The sequence below is a fragment of the Pristis pectinata genome, chromosome 17 (assembly GCF_009764475.1).
Source record: "Pristis pectinata isolate sPriPec2 chromosome 17, sPriPec2.1.pri, whole genome shotgun sequence".
NCBI lineage: Eukaryota > Metazoa > Chordata > Chondrichthyes > Rhinopristiformes > Pristidae > Pristis > Pristis pectinata.
This window is the reverse complement of record NC_067421.1, coordinates 28787905-28799398: the sequence shown is the minus strand read 5'-3', so window position 1 is coordinate 28799398 and position 11494 is coordinate 28787905.

Here is an 11494-nt window from a genome sequence, read left to right as displayed (position 1 = left end):
CCTTCCAGGATTCACCACCAAGATAGAAGTGGAAAAATCCTTTCAATGTCCTGGAACATGCTTCATTTTTGAGTGGATCTGAACCAAAATCATACAGCTTTAAAGCGACAAACACCTGAATGGTATTTGCATGGAGTTGTCACAGACCCAGTTGTACACAAACTGCCCCCCACCACCATCGAGGACATCTTCAAAAGGCGGTGCCTCAAGAAGGCGGCATCCATCACGAAGGACCCTCACCATCCAGGACATGCCCTCTTCTTGTTAGGATGAGGTACAGGAGCCTGAAGACCCATACTTAATGATTCAAAAACAACTTCCTCCCCTCCGCCACCAAAATTCTGAATGATCCATCAACCCTTGACCACTATCTCGGTTTTTTTGTTTGCACTATTTATTTACTTTTTTAATTTATAGTCATTTTTATGTCTTTGCACTGTACTGCTGCTGCAAAACAATACATTTCATATCATGTAAGTCAGTGATAATAAATCTGATTCTGATTCTGTACAACTCCTGTGTCTCAAATACCTCTGGAGGGTGCATTCCAGATGAAGAGAACAACCTGTATCCCAATAGCTTCCAGGACAGTGAAATGTGTGTGGTCAGCTGCTGCACCTGGACAATATACACAGTCCAGACCCGAAATGTCGACTGTCCATTTCCCTCCACAGATGCTGCCTGACCCGCCGAGTTCCTCCAGCATCTTGTTGCAACATTTCTTCCCGCCTGCCAATGCGAGGGACATGTCTGTCTCTCATTGCCGGTTGCTGCACACTTTCAGGTGCAGATCTCTTCAGCGACTAAATGAAGATCGCATTGTGTGTGCCTTCATCCTTTTGTCTCTTGGTCTCTCTTGCATTCTGTCTCATCACTGACCTTTTCCCCTCCCTTATTCTGCTTCCTGATTCAGGTAAAAGAACACTGACCTGGAAATTTTTCTCTCTCTCTCTCTCTCTCTCTCTTTCCGCTCCCCCCCCCCGCCCCCCATGCTGCCTGTCCCACTGAGCATGTGCAGCAATTGTATTATGTAAAAAAGGCACTTTCATTCTGTGTTGCACTGGAATGGGAGCCTTGCACTGTGGTGCTAGTTTGTCCTGAATACAATCCATCAGTAATTCCAAGGTTTTCTGTGGGCAGGGAGTATGAAAGCACAATTCCAACAGATGTCTGGGAATTTCTGCTGGTCTCAGAAACAGAGTGGACCCACACCTCAACCTCCTTTCAAACGGTGTGGGCAATACCAAGGGAATCAGGGAGAATGGGATTCATGCAGGAAAGTGCTATTAAGGTAGATCAGCTGTGATCAGGAGCAGCCACGTTGTCTACTCCTACTTCTATTTCTTAAGATCTAATTCAGCTATAGGACTACTATCCCTTGTAACTCTTCACCCAGCAGCTCTTCCAGGGCCTTGTCACTGACTGGGATGTTCTTCTCTCTGACAGCATTGATTTGAGGGACAAGAACGTTCCCTCCAAATAGTCAATGGTTCACATGACTGGCAGCTGGTAGTTTGCTGGTCCGAGCCCTCTCTCACATCTTTCATGCACTGGAGACCCCAGCAGTAGGGGAGGTGGTCCTTACCTTGCTAAACTCAGGCAAGCTACCCTCGTGTCACGGGGTCAGGTGTGGCTACACCACATGGTGGTCAATTCCAATTCTGGTAACTTAGCTGAACATCAGCAGCAGATGCAGAGAGGAAGGCAAAATGATTGAGTGAAGCCTGGCTTTCCATGGCTCTCGAGACCCTCAATGGTCAATGTTCATCCCTCAGTCACATCAATAAAGTAAACTATTTCTCAGTGAAACAGAAGGAAGCTCTTTGGTCCATTGGGTCCAGGCTGGATCAAGGAGAAATCCCATTCCCCCTTTTATTTCCCTGTAATCTCACCAACTTTTAATATTCACCAACTTTTATCGATGCACCATAGAAGCATCCTATTTGGATGCGTCACAGCTTGGTATGGCAACTGTTCTGCCCAGGACAGCAAGAAACTGCAGAGAGTTGTGGACACAGCCCAGCACGTCACAGAAACCAGCCTTCCCTCCATGGACTCAGTCTTTACCTCTCACTGCCTTGGCAAAGCAGCCAGCACAATCAAAGATCCCACCCACCCAGGTCTCTTCTCTCCTCTCCATCAGGCAGAAGATACAGGAGCTTGAGGGCACATACCTCCAGGCTCAAGGACAGCTTCTATCCCACTGTGATAAGACTATTGAACGGTTCCCTTGTACCATGAAATAGACTCTTAACCTCACAATCTACCTTTTTATGACCTTGCACCTTATTGGCTACCTGCAATGCATTTCCCTGTAGCTGTGACACTTTACTCTATATTCTGTTATTGTTTTTACCTTGTACTACCTCAATGCACTGTGTAATGAATTGATCTGTATGAACAGTACGCAAGACAAATTTTTCACTGTATCTCGGTACAAGTGACAATACCAATCATCTATTTTCTCTCTGATTCTCCCACTTGCCATCTACACCAGGGGCAACTTACAACACCTAATTTAACCCAAAAGCCAGCTCATCTTTGGAATGTGGGAGGAAACCAGAGCACCCCCGCAAAAAAACCCACAGATTCATTGGGAGAACATGCAAACTCTGCACCGATAGCACCCGAGGTCAGGATCAAACCCAGACTGTTAGAGCTGTGAGACACAGCTGCACTACCTGCAGCTCCATAGCTCTTATCACATTTCTGTTTGTAGAAATTTGCAATTCATGACCCATCTACCATTACCAGAGAGACCAGTATTTTAAAAATTGCTTAATTTGCTGGAACATGTTTTGATATAGGTTGAAAGGCACAAGGGAAATGAAAATTTCCTCGATGTTGCATCTGGACCCAGGAATGTTGGATGGATGGTACAGAGTGAGCTTTCCTCTGCCTTACGTGATATATCTAAATAAGGAGTAATAGATGCTGACAATGATTCACAGTGATCACCTCTCTTCCCTTTGTTTGTAAGAACAAAAGAAGAACATTTTTTCAAACGGCGCTGGTAAAACAATAAGTTGCAGTGAAAAGCAGGAGTCCAAGTGTAATTTGGAAATGGACACCAGATGGCAGCATAGTGACACCTTGTCCCGCCCTGGGGGTTTCAGAAAGGAAGCTGGACATCAAACTCCTTCAAATAGAAGCCATTCTTTTTCCGTTTCTTCCTTTGTCTGTTGGTAGAAGATTTCAACAAGTTTACGTCAGCAACAACCAAAGACAGAGCTCCAGTTAGGTCTGCATGTCCCCCATGATGTACAACGACTTTCATCAATCCCTCATCCAGAGTGCTGACAGCTGCTGGGAGATGCTTCCCATGGATCGGCTTTCTCCTCTACGTCACTGAAGGGATCGTTCCTTACATGTTGAAACTAGACAATCAACATTTCAGACTGCAGGAGAATTGGAGCGTCTCATTAGAGTCATAGAGCACCCCCAGAAAAATCCCACAGGGTCACAGGGAGACCCTAATCATACAGCACAGAAACAGGCCCTTCGGCCCAACTGGTCCATGCAGACCAAGATGCCCATCCAAGCTTGTCCCATTTGCCTGCATTTGGCCCAGTCTCAAGAGTCTCAAGTTTGATTCTGTCTCAATATGTCTGTGTCTCCACACCTCACTCTCTACTGGGCCATCTAGGGGCCTGAGGCCAATTGTAACACCTCTTCTGCACCCCGATTGAGCAGCGCACACCAGGGACTGACACTGGGACCGACCTTGTCCGTAAACTTCCCTGCCAGTGGGGAGGTCCTCCACTGACTGGCTGTGGACAGTGCAGCACAGTAACCTGGTGACTGTTTCCTATGGCAGGAACAAGGGCTTCCCTCAACCCGCTGCCCACTAGAGCACTGCATCATTGGGGAAATTGGGACTCAGTGAGGGAAGGAAGAGTCACCTGCAATTGGTGGCGAGCTCCTGCTGATCGGATCAAATTTCAGCCAACAGAGGTTCCTTGTCCTGACAAGGACTTGATGTGGTTAACGGTAACTGGTGCATGCTGGGAGCTGTTCCAGAGCCCCACATCCTGGCTGACGAAGGAAGTGCTGAGCAAAGCCACGGCAGGCTCGACAGAGGGCTGACAGGATCTGTGTCAGGGCAGGAAACAGGGTGGAGATCCCAATCAGTGCAGATCCCTTGTCTCTGTGACCAGATCCGGGAGCTGATCTGTTCTTCCCTTCACTACTTTAACCGCTTTTCCATCACTGAACGATAAAAGTTCTGTCTTCCTTTCCGTTCTGTTTCTTGTTCCAATCGTCTCCAGCTGATGCCCTGGGTGTACAGAGTGTAGCATACCTAAGTCTGTATATTGTATCATGGGGGGACATCACAACCCACCCACACACCGGCTCAGCAGGGGTCACTGGACATCTGCCTCAACCTGTGTGTATGGTACCAATGGGCCACTGCCCACATGCCTGGATCTGGGTTTCAAATCCCACCATGGCCATTGGGGAATTTAAACTAAAATTCAGCAAATTTAGAGTTTAGAAAACAGCCCACTGATGATTGCTCTTCTGGTTCACTGATATCAGAGGAAGTCCATCTCTATTGAAGCAACACACAAAGTGCTGGAGGACCTCAGCTGGTCAGGCAGCATCTATGGAGGGAAATGGACAGTGGACATTTTGGGTCGAGTCCCTTTACGGAAATGTCCAATTTTCCCTTTCTGCCCCCCTGATCCTGTAAAAGGAACTGCATTTCCTCCCAGCATAAACGGTGAACACAGAGGGGGACATGGATCCTGTGAGTGTCCATCACCCACCAGGTGTTACAGTGCTGCCCAGCTCTTACCCACCATTAGCCCTCTAGAGCACACTATGTCAGCTACCTTTAAGATAAGATAAGATGAGATATCTTTATCAGTCACATGTACATCAAAACACACAGTGAAATGCATCTTTTGTGTAGTGTTCTGGGGGCAGCTCACAAGTGTCGCCACATTTCCGGCGCCAACATAACATGCCCACAACTTCCTAACCCGTATGTCTTTGAAACGTGGGAGGAAACTGGAGCACCCGGAGGAAACCCACGCAGACACGGGGAGAACATACAAGCTCCTTACAGACAGCGGCAGGAATTGAACCCATGTCGCCGGCATTGTAAAGCGTTACGCTAACCGCTACACTACTACGCAAGTTACTGAAGAGTGAGTTCTTGGGTTTGTCAGTGCTTGGATGCAGGAGCAGCATTCCACGATAGCCCAACATGCTCTCGGTTCACCTGCCCACTTTCGGTGGAGCTGGTTGCACATTGCCAGTTGCCACAGAGCAGCTTGGAACAGGGCAAAGTTACTGGGAAATGTAATAGTGAATTTAACCCCATCTTTAATGCATAAATAACCCAGCAAGTTGTTGCAAGGCTGAGTCCCAAATCACCACTGGTTAAATGCAAACTCATCCTTCTGCTCCCTGTGTGTTCCAGGAACTTGCTGCCACAAGTTCAGGCTGAACTTTAATGACATAAGGATCCTGCTTGTCAGATTAGCCTGGTTAATCAACTCTCTGGTTTGAGAAGGTAATAAGTGAAACTATGTTATCTCATATCTGCATGTCGTGAATTGCTCCCAGAGATTAAATTAAAAACGTTACACTTTGTTCAGCCATCATTTCCAATGTAACCATTTTCCAGTTTAAAAGTGCAAGAAAAATAATCTAATAAATACCAGGCCATAAGGTATCTTGTTCCAGGAAATCCAGGGCCATCACTGATCCAGTGGTCTCTTCACTCATGTCATGGGGGTATAAGCCATTACCACAAGTTGTCCAGTGTAATGGAGACTCCAAGTACCCGAGGGCTCAGATTCAAACAAGTTTGCAGATGACCCCACCGTTGTGGGATGGATCTCAAACAACGATGAGACGGAGTACAGGAAGGAGATAGAGAGCATGGTGTCAAGACCTCTTCCCTCAATGTCAGCAAAACAAAAAAGTTGGCCATTGACTTCAGGAAGCAGGCAGAGTGTACAACCCTGTCTGTATTAGTGGTGCTGAGGTAGAGATGGTTGAGAGCTTCCAGGTTCCTAGGTTTAAATATAACCAAGAACTGTCCTGGTTCTGCCATGTAGACACTGTGGCCAAGAAAGCACACCAGCACCTCTACTTGCTCAGAAGGCTAAGGAAACATGGCATGTCCTCAATGACCCTCAACAATTTTTACAGATGCACCATAGAAAGCACTTGGATGCAGCACAGCTTGGTATGGCAACCGCTCTGCCTAAGATCACGAGAAAATGCAGAGTTGTGAACGCAGCCCAGTCCATCACAAAAACCAGCCTCACCTCAATTGACTCTGTCTATTCTTCCTGCTGCCTTGGTAAAGCAGGCAACATAATCAAGGTCCCTTCCCACCCCGGATATTCTCTCTTCTCCCCCTCCCATTGGGCACAAGATACAAAAGCTTGAGAACACGTGCCACCAAGGCTCAAGGACAGCTTCTACGCCGCTGTTATAAGACTGTTGAACAGACCTTTTATTCGACAAACTTGAACTCCTGATCTCTCAGTCTCATCATGGCCCTTGCACTTTATTTGTCTACCTGCACTGCACTTTCTCTGTAACTGTAACACAATATTCTGCATTCTTTTTTCCCCTTTTGTTCTACCTTGATGTCCTTATGTATGGAATGACCTGTCTGGATGGAGTGCAAACAAAAAGTTTTCACTGTATCTCAGTACATGTGACAACAATAAACTAATTACCAATTACCTAAAAATGGGAGCTGTGACTGGAAGCTGGGCAGCCATAGAGCACTGGAGTGGGAGAAAACCTCATGTGAAGAGTCAGAGGGATTTGGCACAGAGCAGGAACTGAGAGAAGTGATCAAAAGTGGAACGATCAGTTCTGCATTTGTATTACACAAGCCCTAGAGACCAAGAGTTAGCATCATGTTGTGTGTAGACTGTCATGCAGGAGCTGGGCATGCAGGAAGCCATTATGTTTAACGACTGAGGAACTGATTCTAGGATCACAGCACCCACTTCCCTAAAGACAGCGAGTTCATTAACGAAGTTCTGCTTCATTGGCCCGGCACCCCTGGTCTGGTGGAGGTTTATCTGCGCGTCACTGGGTTCTGGGGAACTCTCTAATGACATTGATCCCTGCCTGGGGTGGGTGGGGTTGAGAGTTAATGCTGAAGAGTTAATGGTTGCTCCCTGCAAGGCAGAGCTCTGTCGACCCACTATGCAAGCCTGGCTGGTTGGCCTGGAGAGCTTGGTGTGAACAAGCCACTAAGTGGATGGGACAATTCCAGATCAAATCACCAGGTTCAACCCCCTTTTCCACTGGGCCAAGCAGAATGAAGTTATTGTGTTTACATAAACAGGAATAGATTGATGAGAATTCCTACCACCAGCAGGATGGGAACGAGAGAGCTGCCAGTCCGTCGTGCAACAGCTGGAGTTCCACTCCTCACAGCTGCCTGTCCCATGGTACAGCTCGGCTTCCTCTCACTGGCTCAGGCGTTCATGCTTAATCGCCAAAGATGTCGCTTAGCTCTGTATCCTGATCACAGGAACGCTCCAGATTCTCAGCCAATGGAACACAGCAGCAGTTGGGGCCGGAACATGTTTCAATGAGAGAAAATGACCAACGCTGGTGAGCCACAGGATGGCAGAGGGGAAAAGTTAGGGTGCACCATCTCCTCACTGCCAAGGTCTGCCTGTCTTGTCACGTGCTGTTTGCTTCTACCTTTGTCCCCTTCTCCCCCTATTGCTTGTTCCATCGCCTCCAGGCCGTTTACCAGCTCGTCACTAACCTGAACACCCCACAGGAAATCTTCCTCCACCCTCACTCCTCAAACCCCTTCTCACCCTCCCCACACCTCTCCCTTTCTGCCTCTCTTTCCCTCCCTACCTCCACCTCTTTCTTTCATTCTCCCTGCCTTTCTCTAACCTTTATTTGATCTTCTGCGCCTGCCTCTTTTGTTCTTTTTCTCCTCCTTTGCCTGTTTCAGCCCCTTCCAGCACAGACAATAATAACAGTGTCTGCAGGCCATGAATCTGTTTTGAATATAAATGTCATATTAACATTCCTCATGCTGGAAGGAAAAGCTCCAATTGCGTTGAGTTACATTTTTATCGTCCACAGATATTGCTGGTATGCCATTTCTCTGTGGTGAAACTTGTACACAAAAATAAAACAACCAAGTTGCAGATTGGAAAAGGCTGTTTACTGATATGAATCCAGTCAACTGCTTTGTGACATCAGACACTCCTACCATGGGAGCCAGAGCACAAGTTTAATAAACCTTGGGCTTTGAAATTTGCTTCTCAAACCTTTCTGCTCGATGTCACCCGAACTTTAAGGATGTTCCTTACCTCCAACCTCTTTCACCAAATTTCTGGTCATTACCTTAATATTCCTTTCGTGGCTCGGAATCAAACTTTGATAACGCTCCTGTGAACTGCTTTATTTTTGATACATTAAGGGACAGATGTTCTAATTCTCTTCCCACTCTGACTGTTTATTAAAGTGGAAGTTTCCCGCCAATCAGTAATTGTGATTATTGGTTTGTTGTTGTAATGTGTACTGAGATACAGTGAAAAGCTTTTGTTCGCATGCCATCCAGTCAGATCATGCCATATATGTACGTCAAGGTAATAAAAAGCAAAACAGAATGCAGGACATAGTGTTGTAGTTACAGTGAAAGTGTAGTTACAGAGGAACTGCAGTGCAAGTAAACCAGTAAAGTTCAAGGGCCTCGTCAAGGTAGATTGGGAGATCAAGAGTTCATCTTCAGCATATGAGAGGTCCATTCAAGAGTCTGATAACAGTGGGATCGAAGCTGTCCTAGAGTCTGGGGAACGTGCCTTTAAGCTTTTGTATCTTCTTTCTGATGGGAGAGGGGAGAAGAGAGAATGTCCAGGGTGGGAGGGGTCCTTGGCCATGTTGCCTGCTTTCCCGAGGCAGCAGGAAGTGTAGGTGGAGTCAATGGAAGGGAGGCTGGTTTGCGCGATGGACTGGGCTGCGTTTACATTTGATTAATCCTCTGGCTCTTGTCCTAGGTCTGTGTGATAAATATTGCAGAATCTTCTTACGCAGTCCCTTGGTGTTGAAGGGGACTTGCTTCCTCTCCAACTCTGTGGTTTCTGAGGTGGATGAAGCGTCCTCTGTGGGATTCACAGACCCTGCTGCATGGGGCAGGTGGTACTTCACAGGGTGGGTTATTTGGGAGGTGATACTCTCGTTCTGTTGGTTTCCTTGCCCATTAAAGAGGGCAAGGAAATCAACTCCCATCAAAGTAACCTAAGGTTCTCAGTGCCTTCCTGGATGGTCCATCTCCATCTTGAGCAGTCATGGCCTTGGGACTCCAATGAGCCAATGAGGATGTTGCATTTTATCAAGGAGGTTTGAGAGCATCCTTAAAGAGTTTCTCTGTTGCCCCAGAAACCTCTTGCCATGATAGAGCTCAGAGCAGAGAATCAGGATGTGGCAGGCATGATGGTATGACCCATCCACCAGAGATAGTTGACCATGATCAGAACCTTGTTGCTGGGGATGGTGGTCACGGAGAGGTTGCTGATGTTGCTTCAAGTAACCTGCCACAGTGGGTTTGGAGAATTTTATGGAGACAGCATTGGCGGTCTCTCTCCAGTGCTTTGAGGTACTAGTTATAGGTATGAAGCATTCAGGAGGACAGAGATCAATGCTTTCTGGTAGACAACAAGTGTAATGTCAAGTTTGAGTCTTGATCATTGAACATTCTTTTCCTCTAAGACCTGGCAGGCACACAGAAGGCAGTGGCAAATTTCCTTATTGATGCCTGCCTTCACTGAGAGGTGGTTCTTCGGCCTGTGTGATAAAACAACCATGTGATAAAACGACCCTAGGTCTGCGTTTATTTTCCCTGGAGCAGACACGGAGAGGTGGCATGACAGTGGTATATAATGTAGTGAGAGGCATAGACAGGGTAGATTCCCTGAGATAATGGGAAGTAAACCATGATTCTCTATCATATTCTGTCTTGCATTGTACTGTTGCCACAAAACAACAAATTTCACAACATATGACAGTAATAATAAACCTGATTCTTATTCTGATTCTTTCTTGGCTTTGAGCAATGGGTTTTACTGCTTGTCTTTCCTGTTAGCCCTCTGTACTGTTAACTAAGTGATGCAGAAATGTGACAGGTTTATGAGGAGCTATGTTTCTCCCACATGCCTGCACAGAGCATTGGAACGTAGAGCATGGAAACGTTTTAGCACAAGATACCAATAGATTCACAAGGATGTTGCCTGGATTGGAGGGCATGAGTTATCAGGAGAGATTGGATAGGCTAGCTCTATCTTCCCTGGAGCAGAGGCTGAGAGGTGACATGACAGTAGTATATAAAATAATGAGAGGCATAGACAGGGTAGATGGCCAGAGTCTGCTTCCCATGGTAGAGGTGTCTAAAACTAGAGGGCATAGGTTTAAGGGGAGAGGGATGAGGTGTAAAGGGGACCTGAGGGGTAAATTTTTCACACAAAGAGTAGTTGGTATCTGGAATGAGCTACTGGTGCAGATGGTGGAGGCAGGAACGGGAGCAATATGTAACAACATTTAAGTGGTATTTGGACAGGTACATGATGAGCAGTCATAGAGGGATATCGAAATATTGTAGGCAAGTGGGATTAGTATAGCTAGGCATGATGGATGTCATAGGTGCGTTGGCCAAAGGGCCTGTTTCTATGCTGTACAACTCTGTGACTCCATGACAATGTAATGAAAGGTGGAGGCCAAGCAAATTCTACTCTGTAGGATGGCATTGGTAATTTTGCGCCCTGATATTGGCCTTCCAGAATGTGGGTCCCCTGTGGGTATGATTTGTATAGGCACAGAGGCCACTGGACGTGGGAAGTGACATCACATGGTAATATAACTAGTAGAGGAGGCCACCAGGCGTGGGCATGGGGCAGGCACAGTAGTGTAGCGGTTAGTGTAAGGCTATTACAGCGCCGGCGACCCGGGTTCAATTCCGGCCACTGTCTGTAAGGAGTTTGTACGTTCTCCCCGTGTCTGTGTAGGTTTCCTCCGGGTGCTCCGGTTTTCTCCCACATTCCAAAGCCGTACGGGTTAGGAAGTCGTGGGCATGCTATGTTGGCGTCGGAAGCGTGGCGACACTTGCGGGCTGCCCCCATAACACTCTACGCAAAAGATGCATTTCACTGTGTGTTTCAATGTACGTGTGACTAATAAAGAAATCTTATCTTATCCCCCTTTTGTTTAAAATAAAAACAGCAATGAAGGAAAAAATCATACACCAGAAGTAAGATCTCCCCGCCCATCCACACCGTACCTTCACCAGAAGGACCTGTAGGCAGTTCAAGAACATGGCCCACCACCACCTTTTTAAGGGCAATTAGGGATGTTGGTCTTCCCAGTGATACCAAGAGCACAAAAAGAGAATGTAGGGAAGAGGGCATGGGTAGGCTCTATGGCCCACTGAGCCTGCTGCGTATTCAGTGCAATCGCAGCTCATCCTTTACTGTTCGCCCATATCCCACAGCTA